This window comes from Phoenix dactylifera, chromosome 10 (assembly GCF_051530095.1).
Source record: "Phoenix dactylifera cultivar Ajwa chromosome 10, Ajwa_hap1_PhDact_Kaust_v1.1, whole genome shotgun sequence".
Taxonomy (NCBI): Eukaryota; Viridiplantae; Streptophyta; class Magnoliopsida; order Arecales; family Arecaceae; genus Phoenix; species Phoenix dactylifera.
In genome coordinates this window covers 15,728,422-15,747,716 of record NC_143199.1, presented here as the reverse complement: position 1 = coordinate 15,747,716, position 19,295 = coordinate 15,728,422, and the positions used below count along the sequence as shown (strand labels likewise).

General features: G+C 42.6%; 1 pseudogene across 1 annotated transcript in view; it reads right to left on the bottom strand.

Annotated features, from left to right (window-relative positions):
• Positions 1-19,295, bottom strand: part of LOC148702261 (uncharacterized) — a 117,679-nt pseudogene that overhangs the window by 60,506 nt on the left and 37,878 nt on the right. Inside the window, exon 11 of the transcript XR_016396621.1 lies at positions 11,326-11,443. The product of XR_016396621.1 is annotated as an uncharacterized LOC148702261 (transcript). The remainder of the gene's footprint in view (positions 1-11,325; positions 11,444-19,295) is intronic.

Below are 19,295 nucleotides of genomic sequence, written 5' to 3'. Positions count from 1 at the left end.
ACGAAATCCATAATGACATCTGGCCATGGACGAATCCGAATTGTCTTGGTGTATTGGATCCGCTCTTCTTTCCGCATGAACACATGAATTAGATTCTATTCCCATCCCCCTTTGCAACTTTCTCAAAATCATAATTCTTCCTTCTAGAAGCCACGGCCCTCCTTCCAGCACCTTGTAACAATCTTCTTCTGTGTTGAAGTGGTATCCACTTTTCAAATCAATCTTAGAAAAGATCGTGGCACCAGACATAGAATCTAAAAGGTCGTTTAGCCTAAGAATGAAAAAGCGATACTTAACCGTGAGTTTGTTGATGACACGGTTATCAACGCACATCCTCCAAAAACTATCTTTTTGTAGGGTTGAAGAGTGCAGACACAATATAGAGGCTTAGGCTCTCACAATCATACCCTCTTGCGAAGAGTTCGTCAACTTGATGCTTCAACTCAGCGCATGCATTTGGGTTGAGCCTATGATAAGGAAGGGTAGGCAAAGGTGCTCAGGGGACTAACTCAATTGCGTGATGGATATCATGCATTGGAGGAAGAGCATCCGAAAGATCATCAGAGACTACAGAATGAAACTCCTCTAAAAAGGGAGCTATCACAGGAGAATGATGAAGGTTGGATTCCTCATTGATAGCTTTAGCCACATGTGCCAATACAGGAGACTGGCTCTCGATATCTTTTACCTCTTTCAAAGTAGTGATGTGAAGTGGTGTGTTTGTACTTAGGCCAACAATTTCCTTTTGGGGATCATTCTGGACAAATTCTAATCCGGTGGGTTCGTCTTCAAAGTCTTCTACATAATTTTTTATATTTGGTTCATAGACTTCTTCGACATAGTCGGTCTCTTGGTTCCTAACTTTTGGGTCAGTAATCAAGTCGGTCTTAGTGGAACAATGGGACGCTATGTGGCCAAATTGTTGACACCTAAAACATTGGGTTTCGTTCCTAGGAGAATGGGGAAGGACTATAAATGGTACGGCGAAACCGATTTTAGGTTGGGCTGCAACGGGAATTGACGGTTTAGGGGTCCTAAAATTTCACATGAACTCACAGACCTCTTGTTTGACTTCTTTATCTGCAGCTCGCATGGCAGCGAACTGTTCCATAAGAGACCTCAAAACGTTGGAGTCCATGGCAGCTACGAAGGTTCTGGGTTGATTGAAATCATACTCCTTATCACTACAGGTTGGCATGCAATGATAACACTATGTACGATGAAGTAAAATGCAACGTCACTAATGAAACCTAGTAAATATAATGCAGGACAACCTAATGCAACCTAGTATGATTTCAAAGATCAGCAAACTTTCACAAAGTAACTTAAAATTTAAATGTTGCTGATTTTTACTTCGGTTATTTTAGAGTTAGGGCATGAGATTAATCAATCAAGTATTATGGTTGTTTTGATCCTAAAGTAATCTGATCGTAGGATGTTGAGAAACGTTCTGTTACTAGAGTGTGCTAATTTAATATCAAGATTTAATGGGTAATAGGACGGGTTCGGAAGTGAAAGATTTAATGTTCTGAATTTTTACAGCAATGTAAGTTTGCAAGAATAGAGCTATCATGCAAGAGAACTAGAACATAATTAAATGAACAAGCTCAAGAAAAGTGGAAACCTATCACCTATCGTGGAGCAGTCGACCAAAACCGTTTGCTCGTGGGCTGTGGCAGCGATCAGAGGCGCAGTTGCAGCTGATGGACCCTTCAATTGGCTTCAATTGGATTGACCAGGTCTGATGGGCCTGCTATTGCAGGCCTAATAAAAAATGGAGGGATGGACAAGGTCAGGTGGGGCGGTGGGCCTGTTGGGCTGGCAATTGAGAAGGGTGCGGATGGGATGGGCGCGGTTGGTAGCTGCGGATCGGGTTGGACTGGGTCTGTTGGACCCAAACACCGGATGTGAAGAGGGCTTGGGGATGGGCCTGTTGTAAAGCCGAAAACCCCTGACAAAAATGAGGGAAAAGGGATGGGGGAGTGGAGGAAGGAGATGTGGGGAAGATGGGAGTCAGTGCCGAGGGAGATGAGGGACGGGATGTGGATGCGGCTGGAAGGGGAGGTGGAGTGGCGTATGGGACTCGGCGGCGGCGAGGAACCAAGCGGCGGTGGCTCAGTGCGGCAGCTAGGAAGTAGCGACGGTGGGGGAGGCCAAGGTGGCGGTTCTCGGCGGCGCAGGCGGAGGATGGAGAGGTGGCGCGGCTCAGCGGTGGAGCTCGTTGAGGCTTGGCGGCACGGCGGAGGCGGCGGCGGAGCAGGGCACTCACAGGGAAGGAGAAGACAAACAAGTACTTTTTTTCAACTTTTTTTTTTGCACGCACGTGCGGGGGACTTGTTTTTCTTTTCTTTTCATTCTTTTTTTTCCCTTTTTTCTTTATGTTTTTTGGTAACCCGATTGGATTCGGGTTAGTGGGTTGTGGGTTAACGGGTTCGACACTTACCCGTTAACCTGATCCCAACCTCCTGACGGTTTCGGGAGGGTTTGCCTACCCTCGCGGCGGCGCGGAGGGGAGGGGAGGGCGGCGGTTGCGAATCAGCCGAAGGAGGGGGGCGTCAGAGATCGCGGCCGCGGCTCTATGGTCAATGGCCAATGGGTGACGCATCACAGGTGGGGCCCGCTCCAGATGTGGACCCGCAGTGGGAAGAGCCAAACTTTCCCAATTCTCCACAGTAGGAAGTTGGGCAGTGCAGTCGAGCTGGCGGTGGCAGCGCGACGCTGTTGGCGGCGAGCGAGGGTGAGTGGTCGCACGTGTGACGGCGGGTGGGAAGGATCCGGTGACGGGGGCCTTCCCCTTCTATTCTAATGCAAACCGAGAGGGAGAAATGAACCCCTCTTTTTGGTGAGCACCGAGGGAGAGAGAAGAGAGAAGGGAAATCAGGCTTCCCTTCCTCTTTACAATGCGCGCTGTACGTCGTACTTCAACGCATTCCGGGGTTCACGGTGCAATAGATTTAGTGAAGAACTCATGTGGCAGACTGGCAAAGGTATCGGAGGTGGTCCGTCCATAAACAGGATCCCGGAGCTTTGGCAACAGAGGCAAAGCCGAGGCTCTGATACCAAACTGATGGCGGACAAAGCTCTTGGAGGGAGGAAGAAGAGATGCTCTGATACATGAGAGGGCTGGCCTCATACAACTCCCTCATGCATAAGAGGGCTGGCCTTTATATAGACCTTACATTATGACCAAGTCAAGTTAATCAATTGACGACATACCAAAATCGGATCCTCAATCCGTTGACTAAGTCAACCGATTGATTACATATCAAAATCGATCCAATCACTCGATCTAATTACTTAACTCAATTGACTTGATTAATAACAAAATAACTGACCAAATTGACTTGACTAAAACAAAAGCAAATAATGCAATAAAATAAAAGTGACTCGGACTCGAATGGACCCAATCTGGGTCTGACTCAATCCGGTAGCTTGGAATCATCTAAACGAACGGCTCTGATGTCTCTATCAGAGAACTAGCATCATCTACCAAATGCCAATAAGTGCAAAAAAGCAGCTCCAATTTCCATCTTAGTTGCAAAGAGATGCTCAACAATCTCTAAGCACATTGTATATAAAATTTCTTCATGCATCATTCATGCTAACATTATTGGATATACACATCATAAGCCATGTCACACATGCATAATATTATTGTATTACCATTTACTTAACACTATGGAAAACTTCAATAATACCCAAGGTTGTCAAAAGCAAAAGGCACCCCCAAAGCAATAGAACCTGTATTACCTGAGGCTCTAGGTGCCTAAAAGGCATCACATATGCATAATATTATTGTATTACCATTTAATTAACACCATGGTATGCTGAACTGCGCCGAATTGCCTGATTCACTCCATACCGAACCAAATCGGTGCAGAATTGGCATGGTTCAACTAATTTTTTTCAACAAAAAGCTGTAAACCAGTTCACTCCCCCCCCCCCCAATCTTTTTTTTCAATAATACAAAGGCTTAAGAAGACCTCTCAAGCCTTCTCAAGTTTTTCTTCCCTTTAATTTTCAACCCTTCGCTCCCCCCATTTCGCCAAAAATCCTATGATTTCGACGATTAAAAGAGGATCCAACCCAAACAAGATAAGGTAGCTCTCCCCCACCTTATTTCTTTCCACTTTTTAATATAAAAAAATGCCGAGAAAATTGAAAAATAAGAAAAGATCATGCTAGAATTTTCGATTTTGGCATGATTTCATGATATGTTGTAGATCTATGGATAATATACACAATAAAACTAAAATCTTTAATTTTTGTTAAATCTGCAATTTTTAAATTAAAAAAATATTTTTTTGGATTAAAAAATAAAAAAATAAAATCCAAAAAATAACTATAAACTTAGAAGCTTGTTTAGGAGCAAGAAAGCTACTCTCAACCTAAATTTGGTGTCCATTTATTTTGGACGCGATCATGAGCATAGTGGCGTACGCCCAAATTTGAACAAAATTAAAAAAATAAGTAGCTTTTGATACATGCCCATAGGCCTAGAAAAATAAATGTATTATCCATGGTAGAGTTCTACATGTATCTAAGCTCATATTAAGTTTCTAAACTTTTTATATCTAAATATATGTTTTAATTTAAAAAAATATTAAAAATATATAATCAATACAAAAAATATGAAAAATTAGTGCAATGCATTGATAATTCAGAAGTGAAATATTTTTCTAAATTTATGATATTTAAAATTATTTTCAAATTTAAAAAATATTTTAAAAAATAAATAAAAGAAAAATAATAAAAATTAGTGTTATATATTAGATAATTTAGAAGTATTTTCTAAAATAAAAAATATTTGTTATTGGAACAAAATTTTACTATTTTTTAAATAATTAATAAACTAACGTGCTTGATAAAACTGCAGGAATGAATCCATCAATAAAAAGGACGCCCCAGAACGTGATATTGGTTGAGATCATGGCAAATGCTCTCGGACCAGCATCACTAAAATTGCAACTCATGCAACATATAATTCAAGGTAGAAGGGGTAACCAAGTTGAAATAGGACCTAGCTGGTGGTTATTCCGACGCATCCGAAAATGACCATAGAAGGTCCGGCAGCTAATGAAGAAGCACTTTATTAATTTCAAAGCAGCAAAGGAAAAGGTCGCCAAAAAGAAAGTTGAGGTAGACACCGATTAACAGAGCCACCTTTCTATCACTCCAGAAAGTCAAAAAAAGCCTCCGCTCTAGATGACGAGACACAAATTCAAACTGCCATACAAGCAGGCTGGATGATCAGTGGCAACAGGATGAGATGGCCAGGTGTAAGGCTCCATTTGGGCTCTCACACTTAGGGGTGCAAATGGGTCGGGTCGGGTCGGGTCATGAGTGACCCCGACCCAATTTGGTTCCTAGTTCGGGTCCTAATTTTGGACCCAAACCCAACCCAATAGAATATCGGGTCGGGTCGGGTCCACCACAATTTTTGACCCAACAATCATCGAATCAGGTCGAGTCCATGTATAACCCGGACCCAACCCAAAAGTTTCGGATCCGGATAGGGTCCGAGTCGGGTCAACCCATCCATGAATTCAGAACTTGTTTGCACCCGCGCGAGCTGCCGCATGTAAGCCCAAATAATTTTACAGATTCGGGTCGAATCGTAGGATCAAAATTCTGAAATTATCCAAACTTCAAATGGATCGCGTTGGGTCGGATCTGAATTCAGTAAACCCAGATCCGATCCGAAAAATAAAACGGGTCCAATTTTAGAACCCGACCCGATCCCACGGATCCTCCAAAATGGGTCAGGTCAGGTTTCAGTGGGACGGATCGGATCGGGTCGGATTGGGTCACGGGTCAACCCGATCCATTTGCAGCCTTACACTACGAATCAAGCTCTAGTTCTAAGATTAACAAGGCAGATTCAAAGTTCACGAGGACCTCGTCAGTTAAAAAGACTGTCAATAGAGACGGTAGCCGTATTGCATCTATGCTGGAAGCTTTGACAGTAAGAAAAAGTCCTCCAAAAAGATTCCACTAGGAGCCATCATCCATAATTTTGATCTATATATCTTCCCCTGCAGGAATTCGAAGCAGCAAAGGATTGATACCATGCTAAAGAAGGATAAGAAGGATATGCAGCCAACTATTAGATCCCGGTTAAGGCGATAGGCAACACATATATAGGACTGCCATTTTCTCCATACAAACTGTCGATCTAAATGTAGATCCTTCAGAACGGAAGAATATCTATGGTGAACTTCTTGACAATAATAAGAAAGAGCGACAGAAGTAGATTGCCTCATACCAAAGTAAGTGGCCCATATATGGCCTGACTATGATATGTGATGGTTGGATCGGTCCTACCAGGCATAGCATCAACTTTTTGACATACTATCGTACAAAGATTTTCTTCCAGAAATCAGTTGATGCTTTCAACCAGGTGCACGACGCCATGTACATCCTCAAATTGATGGAGGTAATTGATTAAAAAAGAAGAAAGTTGTATAGGTCATCATTGATGACGGACCATAATATAAGGCCACTAGGAAGATTTTGATGAAACATCAGCCACATTTTCTAGATTTCATGTGTTGTATATTATATCGACCTCATATTGATGAAGATTGAAAAAATTCCTAAAATGCAGCAGACAATGGAGACAACCCAATCCATCACCAGACTTATTTATAACCACGCATGGGTCCTATTATTAATGAGGTAAGCAAGGGAGAGATCTTAAAACTAGGTGTGACATGGTTTCCTACTAACTACATTGCGCTTAATGGCCTTCTTGAGACAAAAGCAAGCCTACGTCAACTATTTGTCATTGCCGAGAGTAGCAGGAGAGCAAATTTCAGCCTCGTAGCCAGCAAGAGCTTAATGATTGTCAATCCCATGATCTAAAAGATTGTGGGTTAAAAGCAAAAGCCAGAGATTGATGAGCTAGGATTGCCTCCACGACCGGCCAATATCGTAACAATGAGGCTATGGTGGATGCAGGACAATTGGCAAACCGCAACATTCCATGCATGCCTCTAGCTGATCAACCACAGCCATAGGGGTCATTAAGAAGCCAACCATCATGACTGCATGTCCGAGACATCTTCCCAAAGATATGACTAAGAGTTGCTCAGATAAGACCACCATGCTATCCAGTCGACACAGTCGGAAAGGCAACATCCATCCTCCCAGCATAGTTGGGCAGAGAGAGGCATGAAAGGAAAGTAGGCAATTACTCAATGCAACCTGAAAGAAAAAGAAAAGGCAATTGTAGCCCCAATGGAGAGATTGGAGGAGAGTTCTCTTAAATTCAAAGACCAAAGAAAGCAGCGATAACAGTTCTGATAATCCTGAATCAACGGCCAGAAAGGGAGTGAAGAATATGAGACCACCACTTATAAGACAGTCACAGAATTGTCTTCGATTCACCGATGAGTCCCGATTTATGCATGCTAGATAAAATAGGATCCATGGTGCACGAGCTAGTACAGCCCGCGTGGATACAATTGCATGTAGGAGATGGGCTCCACAAGATCATTTACAAAGATATGATGCAGCTGCAAATAATCTCGCACGTGGAGTAGGATCCATTTACATATCAAGTTCAGAGTCATACGTTGGATCCTATTACCCATAACTGCGACAGCCTATGATCCATATAGATATAGATATGGTGCGTCTGAGGTATCTTCTTTTAGTGACTACTACACAACGTAGTCCAAACACCTTACAAGTCGGATTTTGCTATCAGCATATTTGGATGGACCCCTCCATAGCCATATTATTAGCCAAAGAACACCTCTCAGAACTAGCGCTTCAGTAAAAATCAAGATCAGTTATAACGTAGAGTGCGTATATTATGGAATGAGCATACAAGATTACAATGCCGCTTAGTTAGAAAAGTGGGTTGATATGCCTCCTAATTATGCTATTGATTCAAATATCTGCAAAAGACATTTCCACTCGATGAGATTCTAGATATCGTTTTATATGTTGTGCATGAAATACATATAATTGATTATATCATTTTAAGATTTTGGTTTCTTACTAAGTAATTTTAGGATATTTTATGTTTCTTCTTCTAGCGTGCAAAGCTAAGATCGCTAGCTTTTTTCTTTACATTTTGGTTTCGACTTGACACTGATGCAAAAGGCTGGGGGCAGCAAACCCAGTGATACAACTTTGCCAAATTTTTGCCTCCCCAAGATAGCATTGTTTCAAAGCAATCCTACGGAAATGTAGAATAATCACTCTAAAACATCAAGAAGCATCATTTAGGATGTATCGGGATAATAGACATATAAAACAATCAAAAAAAATCAAAAATATGAAAAAACATCAAATTAAACTTAAAATTAATAAAAAATAAAAAATTAATTACTTTTCATTAAAACTTACAAAATTAAAAAAAATGATGTGCCCTTTTGAAACCGGCACACCATAGCGTACCATGTGCTAGTAAGGTAACAATTCAATACCATACCGAACCGATAGTTGACCGGTATGGATTTTGCTCCTGGTTCGGCTAACCCTGCTTAACACAATGAAAAACTTCAATATTACCCAAGGTTGTCAAAAGCAAAAAACATTCCAAGAGCAATAGAACCCATACTGCCCGAGTCCCCAGACGCCAAAAAGGCATTTGCTTGAAGAAAGTAAGGAACTAATTCATAAAAGTTAAATAAATTTTAAGTGCTAATTATATCAAAAACAGCACAAACATTAAAATATAAATCATTCAAGTTTTGACGGTCTTAATCATAATTATCTAACATTGGATATAATGCTCCACATCTTTCGACACACCACATCAAAATACCACTTCCCATAACATTTTTTTAAATAAAACATAACAAAAATAACCATTGGACATCCTAGAATAGCTTCATGATTCAAATGACAACAAAATACCGCTTCCCAAATCATATTTGATGTCTTTAAACAAAATATGAAAAAAAAAATCATAGAACATCTTAGCCCTTTATTATAAGGGCTCCAATAGACCAAGATGCCCCTCAAAATAAGGCTAATAGAGCTTTGAGGGATCATTTGGTTGGGGTATATCAGATTTCAGGATAATCTGACGATACTTAAGAATATGTCAAATTACAGGATAATCTGATGATTCCTAAGAATCATTTATCTAAAAAAATAATTATAGAGGAAAATAAATTTTACCATGTACGGTTAGTGGAAAAATTACTCTAGAAAATAGCATTAAAAAAATTACTTTATTTGGTTACAAGTAGTCTCATATGGGAATATTTCCAAATTTCCAACAAATCCTTGAATAAACAATTTAAGTATTAATTTTTTTTCTCAGTCCATTTGTTGGATATTTATGGCCCACTTAAACACCATCAACATTGGCTATTTCAAATATTGAAATATATTTACATGAGTTAATAAATATTTTCAAATTAATTATATATATATTAAAAAATATTTTTTTAGTATTTTTTGGTATATAAATAAATATTTAATTATTAATAAATCCTATGTTATATTTATTGATAATTAATAAAAATTAATTATTTATTTAATAATTAATATTTATTAATAAATATATTAATATATTATATATTATTTTTAAATCTTATTAATCAATATATTAACATATTTATAGTATGTTAATATAATATTAATAATATATATATTAATATAATTAATATTAATTATATGATATAATTAATATAATATTAATATAAGATAAGTGAGAGCATTTCCATCAAGAAATAATATTTTCATATTATCTCTACTCAATAATCCAGCATGGAAAAATAAATACACCCCCTAGTGGTATTTGTTTTACCTTCTCTTATGACAATAAATATGGGACCCTTTCTTTATTTTATCATCTCTCATCCACTTTTCGTACCAAATATGATAATCCGACATGGGATTTATTCCCACGTCAAATTACCTCCAACCAAACGGGCCTAAGAAAAGACAAAAAAAGGGAAAAAAAAGAATAATGCTGACCATTGGAGAGGTGCTTGTCTAAATGTCTCTCACTTTATTCCAAGTGTTTGCCTAGGCATTCCTTTGGTAAACTTACGTCACCGTAGACTGTTGGGACCAAGATTCGCTATTTTGATACTGGACTCCGTACTAATGCCATACTAGTATTGTGTCAGTACGGTAAGGTACAGTACGGAATCCTTTTAGCGTACCGAGTGTCGGTATGCCACCTGTACCTGATACTGGTGCCGAACCGGTACGATATGTACATCTCATACCGTCCAATTCGGGCCGGTATAGCCAACCATAGTTGGGACACTCAAGTGTCTACTCACCTCACCTGAGCACCCAAGCGAGCACTTAGAGCACCTTTTGCAGCACTAATATTACCATGTCATTCCTAAGCCCTCCAAACAAAACATCAACAGTTAAAGGTTTCGGAGCATAAATACTTAACCATTCATCATCATCACCATCCAATCCTTATCCCATCAAATTGGGTTCCATTATGGAGCATAATTCTATGTCAAAAATGCTTCATGGAAGGTCATGCTATTTTTTATGACCACATGTCAACCTAAAATTGGCCCTTCACAAATAAGTGTTTCATGGTGAAGGCAACTTTTGGCAAATCACAAGCTTGCCATGAAACCTAAGAAAACTGATCATAAGGTAGAGAAACCCATGTATCCATCACATGCAACTTAGGAGCAAGCATCCAAAATTCCCTAGACTTAGGAAGAGACCGGATGAAGAGAAAGAAATCTCCATTTCCATTCTCCATGAAAGGAAATATGCTTCTTTTCCAACACCACGAGAAAAGAAAATCTAGGCCTCGTCAGCAACTGGAATAGAAAATTCTGGTTTAACTTTTTTTTATTCTCAATGGGTAAAGTTGATTTCCAGAGAAGACAAGAAAATATTTGTATTCCCATCTAATAATCAATTACATAGTACCACAAGTAAAACTAACAGCACTGAGGTTATTTTTGGTCAAAAGATTAAAATGTCCCTACCCTTTTGGATTACCTTTTTTTGCAATGAAGGATGTGCTGCTCATTTTTCTTAAACAGGTGTTAAAACGCCAAGGATGCCTGGTTCTGGTGCACCTAAGGAACCGCTGATCCATCTAGGATTTCTCCAAACTGTCAGGGATCAGCAGTAATGACACCTATTTAGCCTCATTTGGTAGTTATTCCGAGATAGGCCAAAAATAAATGGCTTATCCAGGGACTATTGCACATCCAGATTAGGCCTTAACGTACCAAAATCAAAAAAAACAATTTTCATCAATATAAACTACCAGAGAGAGAGAGAGAGAGAGCAGATGTGTAATCTGCAAATGCAGTTTTGGTATTTTAATCAAAATAATAAGCATCAGATAATGTGAGATAAGGAACCTACATGAGAACCTGTGACAAGCCTCGTTCGACCACTAACAGGTGGCTGTTGGGAAAGCTGGCGTTGGGGCTGTTGTTCAAACTCCTGTTGTTGAAGCGCAATTGCCAATTGCAGGTCAGAGCTGCCAGATAATAATCATGGGAGGATTATAATAAAGAAACAGGAAACAGGAAAAGCTAATATGAAGATGATTTTGTTTAAGTTATTGAGATAGGGAGGGGGGGGGGGAGAAAGAGATGGAGAGAGAACAGATAGTTGCAGGGATTAGCATTAAAAGAAAAAAAAAGGCAGTCACTGAAACAGAAAATATGCACATTGGCAAAAGAATAATCAATTTATGCATGTCAGCTCACCTACACATAAGCAACTTTAACAATCAGAATGCACACTTTGAGTAGGAGCTCAATGCATCTACAAATAAAGTCTGGATCTAAGGTAGATGAGGCCTCAATATTTTCTAAGGTGGTGAAGCCTACTATGGAATGGTTTAAAAGCAACGTCGGCGGAACCAGTACCGGGCACTGTACCAACAGTAGAAAAGACGGAGGAGAGGGAGAACAAGAGAGGAAAAGAGAGAGAGAAGGGGGAGAGAGGGACGCGGCCTCCACCGGCCCTCCGCCAGTTTTCCTCCCTCTCTTTTCTTCTCTTTCATTCTCCTTCTCCACCTCAGGCGACACATATCGGTTTCCTTCCTGGAACCGTCCCGGTCCATCGTCAGTACGAATCGGGACGCCCCGAACCGCGCAGTTCGAAACAGGGGCCGGAGGGGAGCCCTTCTTCTGCAGCTTCCTGGCGACTCTCCAACCTCCTCGTTCTCTCTCTCTTCTTCTCATTCTCCCTCTCCCCCGCCTCTTCTACTTTGTTGGTACAAGCTCGGCACGGCACGGCATGGCTCGGGCCCATACCGACTCGTACCGCCAGACAACCAGAACGGTGCCCGATACCGGTTCCGCCGACCCTAATAAGGCGTATTTGATAGGTTTGTACATGAGTGTGAAATTATCCAAACACCTCTTTTCTTTACTGTTATGTACTCAAAAGATGAAGGTGTCTTTGTAATTTCACAGAATACAAGGCATCATTAACTCTGTAATTGAACCTTTACAAGCATTCATTAGTTAAATTACGAAAACACTTCCATGAGAATAAATACTAAGGGTGCTTACTAATATTACAACAAAGTACAAACTACTCCGATAGGTCTATGTAACAAATTTACAACAATATCCTTAGGGAAGGCACGGTTCATATCCTAGCTCATGTTTCTGGTCAAAAATTTCAGTTTTTCTTCCAGCCTGCCAAAAACAATATGAAGAGAATTTTACCAGATGCCAGCTCCCTTTTCCAGAACATATTAAAGATTTTTTGTCGAAAGCAGCTTGATGAGGACATTGCTGATAATGCTGATGGGGTTGATGAGGAACAATGATGTGGTGGCAATGCATATGATGATGGATACAGTGGTGATTATGTTAGTGATGGTCACACTCCATCTTTTGATCTTGAGATTGGATTTAGTATCAAAACTGGGGATCAAAAGCAGTAAGATTATGGCAATGTCTCTAGTAAACCACAGCATAGAAACATAATCTAGTCACAATTAAAGCAGCCATAGTAAATGCTTTGGTTCCTATAGCAAAGATAGATCCAGAATATTTTTTGGTACAATTGAAGGATACAATGTCCATCATTATCTATCTTCAAGAATGGCCTTGTTTTGCAAAATTATGTTTACATTCTTAAGGAGATCTAAGCACTAATAAACAAGGAGCACCTAGCTATGAGAATGACAAATGTATCAAGCAAGTTTCGCCATCTCAATGCTAGACCCCGTACTGATACCATGCTAGTACAGTGTCAATATGCCCGGTATAGGAGTCACAACATATCAAGTCTCATACCAAGTCTCAGATCAGTACCAGTATGGTACAAAATGCCTGGTACGATACAAAATGCCAAGTACAGGGCGTTACGCACTTGTATGGCTAACCACGATACAAAGATTATAGAAGAACTTAAAGAATGAAATACAGCTTGAATCAAATTTCATTTCAGATCTGCCTCATATCTAAAGCAGAAAACATCTAGAAGATGAAAATCAAAAAATATGACAAGGAAAGTGGTGGAAGCAAGAGGAAGAGAAGCAAAAGATCACTTTTGTTCTTAAAAACAAGATAGTGTAGTTGGAGGAATAAAAGAAGAGACTAGGGAAAGTTGCGAATTTCTTACCGAAATCAAATCAAGCATTCAATTTTATACATTAATTAAAATATAAGCAAATCCTATGGAACACTTAATTAGTTACTTCACATACGTTGAACTCATAAATCAAAGATGAAGGAGAATCAACTAAAATGATCCAACTTCATACATTCTAACTTAAAATCAATTCAAAAGCATAAGTTTGAAAGTTTCAAGGAATGTGGTGCGGACACCAGTACCGGACCGCCAGTGACGCGGGTCTACGGTCGTCGCAGGAGGAGGGTCCAGCCACTTTCGTTATGGCTGGACTGATTTGATGTTAGTTTATTTTATGTTGACTGGGTTTATGTACATATTGTTGTGTTATGGCTTTTGTGGGATTAGTTTATTTGGAGGGACCTTTTTGTATTTCGTAACCCTATATATAGGGTCTATGCATTTGTTGACAGGATGAATGTTTTAACAAAATTGCTTTCCTTCTATCTTCCTCTCTTCTCCCCTCTCTATTCTTCTTCATCCTCTTCCCTCCTCTTTCCTCTCTCCTCCTCCTTTCTCCCACTCTTCTCACGAGACAGTGCTGCATCAGCTTTGGTATCAGAGCTTTGGCAGGCTTGCCACTGTTGCTAAAGCCTCGGTCCCTCTTCTTTCTCTTCCACTGTTGCCACTGTTCTCTTCCTCTTTCGGTTTCAGACAAAACAAAACACCTTCTGCTGCCTCATCCCTCTCTCTCGGATCTCGCACCAGAAAAACAAAAACAAAGAAGAAACCTCTGCAGCTGGTCCTCCCCTTCCATTCATCACCGCGCCCGACGCCACCACCACCCGCAGTACCCTCGCCGTGCTCCACCTCCTCTGTCCCACCGCCGGCGGCCGCTTCTCCTTCCACAGAAGCACCACGCCGGTGTATGGCGGAGCACCGCCGAATCCCAGGATTCCGGTGGGCGCACGAAATCTATGCGGTACCCCGACCCCGGATGCCGGAGCGTGCTGACGGGCCACGAGCGACTCCCGTTGCCAAAAAGAAGAGAAGCATCGCCGCCCTTCTTTCGGCCCTGTCCCTCAGACCCGCCGAAGCGCCCGCCGGCCACCGTGCACAGGAAGAGAGCCGGGAAGACACCACTAGTGAGGAGAAAACCAGTGTCGGAGCGGGTGACCGGTCGCCGGCCACCACCACTGGCCACCGAGACCCACCTGCAACTGCTGGCGTGAACTTCGGCACGATCGGCCGCCAAGAACCACCAGCAACCGTGGGCGTAAATCTCGGCACGCTCACTTGAAACCGTTGGAGAGTTTCAAGTTAGTAAACGGGTAAGCTCCAAACCCGTTAACCCTCGTTCAATAACCCGGATCCGTTCCGGGATATAAAAAAAAAGAAAGAAAAAAAGAAAAGAGAAAAAAAACAAAAGAGAAGAAAGGTCACGTGACCTTCACGTGACTCCCACACGTGACTTCCGCACGTGACAACCACAGGCGAAAGCACGTGACTTGCACGTGCTGTTCAAAAAAAAAAAAGTAGTGTACCTTTCGTCCCGACGAAGAACCCTAGATCTGGGGTTCCGCCGCCGTCGACGCATCGCTGCCACGCACGCTGAGTCACCACTCTTGCCGCCGCGCCCCACACTTCCGCAGCCTTTCGCCGCTTCCGTCACCTCCCACCACCACCACCACGAACGCCTTCCTCCCCCCCATCTCTCCTTCCTCCATCTTCCCGACCTCCCACCACCTTTTTTTTTCCACCCCTTTTTCACCTCACTGACGGGAGGATCGGAGGGTCCTGAACCCTCCAGAGCATCTTCTACCACCTCACGGCCGGTCGGCATCCGGCTGTCCAACCGCCACCGCCCTCGCCCGAGCTTCACGACTACCCTTCCACCGTTGAAGAACCGCCACCTCTTTCGTTTCTTCCGCGGCCACCCCACCTCCCTTGCTCGCCGCTGCCCTCGGCTGCCGCCTTCCTTCTTCTCAAACCCATTCACCTCTCGAGCCCCCATCTCATCGCTCCATTTCCCTCTTCCCCTCCCCGCTTCCACTTGTTCACGGGCCACCCTTTCAACAGGCCCGCGCCCGACTTTCATCAGGCCCAAGCCCGAACGCCCGCTTCCCTTTGGACCTCGGCCCAGTGGCCTGACCCGACTTTGTCCACATGGACCAGCCCACAGGCCTGCTACGTCACTGCAGAGCCCACTGCAGCTTGCCCTTTTCCCTCCTTTCTTCGGACCACGGCCCAGCAGGTCAGATTTGCACCGACTAGCGAGCCGGTTTGCCGCAATTGAATCGTCATCTTCCACCAGAACAGGTTTGCCCTTTCCTGGATATTTTGTTTGCTTTCATTTTGGCATCAAATAGTTGTTTTGTGCTTGGTGGCATACTCTAAATACCCAAAACACATGCTCTCACACCACGCAACACACAGCAACCCTTGTGACAACCCTCTTTACTATTAATTGTAGAGCTAGCTATCGTTGGGGCCTACAAGGTTTTGTGACACCTGATAATCCACTGGACACCTACTCTACTTGACTGCGGCTACTTGTTGGCTTGCGTCCCTTTCTAATTCCCAGTTTGGAGTATTTCTCTGTTCGAGCATAGTCTTGTGTTATATTGAGCATCCACCTTGCATTTTAATCATCTTTGCATGCATTAGGTCTACTTCACATCATCATTGTCGTCCTAAGATAGGATAGCATATAATTAAGTTTACTCTTCATATGCACCTTCGTAGTGGTCGTGTCCTCTCACATTCTGACACCCAGTTTACCATGGACGACCGCATCGAAGCCCTACTGAAAGCTGTTGAAGACTTGACCACTAAATCCACCCATACCAATGCCCGCCTTGAGTCGGTTGAATCTTCCCTACACAGGCTCATAGGATCCAAAGAAGATAGTGCTGCCCACTTCCCCGATCTCGACTTCGATGAAACCCTGGAATCCCACGGCTCTGTTCGACAGGAAAATTTTGACACTGTACCCTTATCAGGACGTCATCATGCCTACCCATGCCCTAGAGGATCGGGCACCATCCCTAATGCTGATCGGGGTCATCGCTTTAATGTGGAACCTAGACAGCCTCGTGACCATGAGGACGACGTGTTGAAGGGCATTCGTGTTGAAGCCCCCACATTTGATGGTCGCTTAGACCCAAAGGTCTTTTCAGACTGGATGCACGAAATGGACCACTTCTTTGAGTGGTATAATTTGTCTGAGGACAAGAAGGTCCGGTTTGCTAGGATGAAGCTAATTGGTCGCGCCAAACTTTTCTGGCAAAACACCGAACATTTGCTAGCTAGGAGACATCAACCCGCAATTATCGATTGGGTAGAGATGAAAGAAAAACTGAAAGAAAAGTATCTGCCCTTTAGCTACCAAGATGATCTTCTCGATCGATGGAATACCTTGCGACAAGGCAATCGGTCTGTTAGTGATTACATCGCCCAATTTGACGAATTTATGATGCGATGTAATGTGGAAGAGAATGAACGGATGGTCCTAAGCAGGTTTCGACGAGGTCTGAATGATGAGCTCAGGAAGGAACTCATCCTTCGAGAAATATCCACCCTCGACCAGGCCTACACATTCGCCCAAAACTATGAGCAGATAACCACGTCTACATTTGCTCGACTTTCTGACCTTCGCGGACCACCCACCAACGTTTCCCCTTCAAGATCTCGACATTCGCTTGGGCCTACGCCTTCTAGACCTATTTCCTCCAACCCTACCTCTAACCGGGACACTAAGGGCAAGGGCATTCTTGGCGAAGCCCCGAAAGCAAGTTCCCGAATCCAATGCTTTAAGTGCCAAGGTTTTGGTCATGTCGCTTCCCAATGTGCGAACACCTCTCTTGTCATTGCAGCACAACAACAAGAGGATCATAACGACGATTAGAAGAACAGATCTATGAACCAAATTTAGACGACATCCATAATGTTGATGATGACCAAGAAGAACGTACCGACACTTTAGGATGCATCCGAACCACAACTCCTTCGATTGTGACCGAATCAACTCAGTCTGCTATGAATGTAGTCCGGTGTGCTCTCGCCCAACCCAAGGAACAGGCTGACTGGAGGCGTACTTCGATCTTCCACACTTATCTTAAGTGCGGAGACAAGGACTGTAAAGTTATCATTGATAGCGGGAGCTGCATTAATGCAATTTCATCAAATATTGTCTCTCATTTGGGTTTGACTCCCGTTCTTCAGACCCAACCTTACAAGGTCTCCTGGATCGATACATCTTCTATCCAAATTAAAGAACGGTGTCTCGTCCCAATTCAAATTCTTTCATATAAAGAAACCATCTGGTGTGATGTAATCCGATGGATGTAGGTCACCTAATATTGGGAAGACCTTGGTTGTTCGACCTTGATGTCACCATCTTTGGTTGTTCTAATTCTTGTTCCTTCATATTTGAGGGCAAGAGAATTAAACTTAATCCCCTACGATCTAGGACACTTGACGAGGGCAGGAAGACCAGTGAGACAAAGAGCAAGGAACTCCATATTCTGAGTCCATCCAAATTTGAACGGAAAATCTCTAGTGATTCTATAGTGTACGCTTTACTTGTTCTCGAAAACCAACTGATTCCACCAAGCGAGCTACCAACAGAGGGTCAACTCATCCTTGAGGAGTTTTCGGAAATTTTCCCTGAGGACCTTCCGGATCACCTGCCGCCTTTGCGTGACATACAGCACGCTATTGATCTAATTCCGGGAGCTACCCTGCCTAACCTACTCCACTATCGAATGAATCCTTCTGAGCATGCTGAGCTGCAACAGCAAATTAACGAGCTCATCCGGAAGGGGTTCATTCATGAAAGTTTAAGCCCGTGTGCCGTACCTGCACTCCTAACTCCAAAGAAAGATGGCACGTGGAGGATGTGTCGACAGTCGGGCCATTAACCGAATCATGGTCAAATACCGTTTTTCCATCCCTCGGCTCGATGATATGTTGGATATGATGGCAGGCGCCACTATCTTCTCCAAAATTGATTTGAAAAGTGGCTATCATCAAATCCGGATCCGTCCAGGTGATGAATGGAAAACGGCTTTTAAAACAAAAGCTGGTCTGTACGAGTGGTTGGTTATGCCTTTTGGACTCTCGAATGCTCCTAGTACTTTTATGCGGGTGATGACCCAAGTACTACGACCTTTCATGGGCAAATTTTTAGTTGTGTATTTTGATGACATTCTTATCTACAGCCAATCAAAGGAGCAATACTACGATCATTTACGACTGGTATGTACAGCCCTGCGGAATGCCAAACTATATGAAAATTAAGAAATGTTCGTTCTTTACTTCTTATGTCAACTTCTTAGGTTACATTATCTCCTCAGAAGGTTTGTCCGCTGACCCTAATAAAGTCACTGCGATAGTCGAGTGGCCTGAACCAAAAACCCTCACCGAGGTTCGCAGCTTTCATGGGCTGGCTACTTTTTACCGTCGTTTCATTAAGGGGTTTAGCACACTTATGTCCCCAATCACTAATTGCCTAAAAAGGGACGACTTTCATTGGACTAGCGCTGCTGCTAACGCATTCCACGATGTCAAGAAGCGGATGACGGAGGCGCCAGTTATGCGTTTGCCTGACTTCAGTAGGGCGTTTGAAGTGGAGTGTGATGCATCTGGCCTTGGCATCGGTGGGGTGCTCAGTCAAGAACGCCATCCCATAGCATACTTTAGTAAGAAGTTAAACGAGGCTAAGCAAAAATACTCTACCTATGATAAGAAATTCTATGCTGTAGTCCAGGCTCTCCGGTATTGGCGCCACTACC